This window comes from Pseudophryne corroboree, unplaced genomic scaffold, assembly GCF_028390025.1.
Source record: "Pseudophryne corroboree isolate aPseCor3 unplaced genomic scaffold, aPseCor3.hap2 scaffold_2792, whole genome shotgun sequence".
NCBI classification, from domain to species: domain Eukaryota; kingdom Metazoa; phylum Chordata; class Amphibia; order Anura; family Myobatrachidae; genus Pseudophryne; species Pseudophryne corroboree.
Genome location: NW_026969455.1, coordinates 12,501 through 15,000, shown reverse-complemented (window position 1 = coordinate 15,000; position 2,500 = coordinate 12,501).

Sequence of the window (2,500 nt, the reverse complement as noted above, 5' to 3'; positions counted from 1 at the left end):
CGCCTGCGGGTGCCGGCGGACGGAGCAGACCGCGCCGCACGGGGTACGGGTGCGGGGCCCGCCCGGCTCCGGAGACCGGAGCGCTCAGGCGGACGCCTGGGGACCGGACGCCCTCTCCGGGCGGAGGGGTTCCGGGCGCGCCGTGGGCAGAGGGAGGGTCGGGTTCGCCTGGAGCCGGCCGAGACCCCTGGGTTCCGGCCGAGCGATCGTCCCTCCCCGCCGGGGCGCGGGGTGCCACATCGATCGGGTTGCGGAAATGGGAGACGTGGGGCCCTTCTCTCGCGTCAACCGCAGCCCTCCGTTTTCTCTTTTCCGGCTTGACTCTGTTCGCCACCTGTGATGCTCTCTGGCCGGTTCCCTCGGGCGTAGCGGGACGGGCGGCGCGCGCGACGCTCTCGCGGAGCGTCCTCCGACGCTTCCCCGGGCTCCTGGAGCCGCCTCCCGGCCCGAGGGGTGCCCGTCCGCACTCATCGGCTGAACTTCCGCGAATTGCAGTACCCGATTCGGCCCGCCGGGGGGCGCTGCCGCCGGGGGAAGAGGGGGACGGGCCGGGCCTGGCGCCGGGCTCCGCCGGACGCCCGGCGCTGCCCCGTCTCGGCCTCGGAAGGGGGAGTCGGGGGAACGGGAGGCCGGGAGTCCCGGAGAAAGAGAGAGAGAGAGAGAGAGAGATAGAGAGACCTCCGCGGTTCCGCCTTCGACCGCCGGGGGGCGCCGCGCACCCGTCCGCACGGGCCCGTCCCGGTGGCTCCCGGCAGGGCTCTCCCAAACCCTCTCCCAGGGCCCCGGTCCGGGAGCCCGACTGCGTCCGCTCTCCGCTTCCAGAGAGGAGGCTGTCGGACGGGGAGAGCTGGTACCGGGCTCCTGGAGCCCTGCCTGGGCAGCCTATGGAAGGGAGGGAGCCCTGGCCCTGCTGCTCTCCGAGCTCCGGCCCTGCTGCTCTCCGAGCTCCGTGCCTGCTCTGCCACGGGTCCTTTCGCAGGAGCTCCAGGGAAACGGGCTTTTCGGCCCCTGACAGAGTCCCGGCTCTCTCGCTCGCCTCGTTGGTACCTACTGATCCGGCGGAGGTGTTCTCCGGCGGGTAGCGACACGGACGGCCGAGGGCGCGCTTCACCCAGGCTTCAACCGTCTCCTCCCCGAGCCCCTGGAAGTGCAGCTGGGCCGCGGGCGCCCCGGTCCGCACTCATCTGCGAAACTTCCACAAATTGCAGTACCCGATTTGGCCCGCCGGGGGGCGCTGCCTCCGGGGGTAGAAGGAGACGTGCCCGGCCCGTACGTCGGGCTCCAACGGATGCCCGCCGTGGACCCTTTATAGGCCCCATCCTGGTCCTGCCATGCTGTTATCGGAGCTCCACGGCTATCTTGTCACTAAACCTTTCGTTTGAGCTCCAGGGCTTTTTGCTTTTTGTAACCCGGTTCCTGGAGCCCTGCCTGGGCAAAATCGGATGCAAGAAGGCCCTGCCCATGCTGATCTCTGAGCTCCGCGCATCTTCTGTCACGGGTCCTTTCGCAAAAGCTCCAGGGAAACAGGCTTTTCGGCCCCGGACAGAGTCCCGGCTCTCTCGCTCGCCTCGTTGGTACCTACTGATCCGGCGGAGGTGTTCTCCGGCGGGTAGCGACACGGACGGCCGAGGGCGCGCTTCACCCAGGCTTCAACCATCTCCTCCCCGAGCCCCTGGAAGTGCCGCTGGGCCGCGGGCGCCCCGGTCCGCACTCATCCGCGACACTTCCGCGCTGGAGTCCGACGCTCGCCGGCCGCGTCCCCCGGCCCGCGGGGGCCCGGGGGGAGGCCCGACGCGTGCGGGGGGAGGCGGCGGGCGGCGGGGGCGCCCCCGCGCCACCCGACGGCGCCCCCCGGTGGCCAGAGGCGGCTCGGAGCGAGACGATCGGGGGGGGACGGCGGCGCGTGACCCGCCCCGGCCCCCTTGGCCCAGCGGACGGGCAGGCGGCTCCCGGGCGACCCCCCCCGATCCCCGCCGCGGCGCCCCCCGGTGGCCGCCTGACGCCACTGCGGGGGGTGCAGATTCCGTGTGTCCTCTCGGATAAAAACAAAAGAAAAGGTTCCCGTCGGGCGAAAGTAAGTGGGACGCAGGGCCCCGGGCCCCGACGGTCCGCGCGCGCGGCGCCCCCCGCTGGCCGGTCGAAGGGAGGACAAAAATAAAATGAAAAAAATTTCAAAAAAGCACTCGCCCCAAACAGACGAAAGGTACCCGGTCCGCCCGGATGAACCCTCCCCCGTGTCCCCGCCGCGGCGCCCCCCGCTGGCCAGCCGAGGTAATACACGATTGAGAGGGGGGGAGTGAAAAACAGGGGCAAAAAATGAAAAACACCCCACCCGTTTGAATGCAAAGTCCCGGAGCGGCCAGGGGTGGACGCCGGTCCGCGCGCACGGCGCCCCCCGCAGGCCAGTTGAAGGGAAGAACGGAACGAGACTTAAAGATAAAAAAAAATTTCAAAAAAGCACTCGCCCCAAACAGATGAAATGTACCCGGTCCGCCCGTGT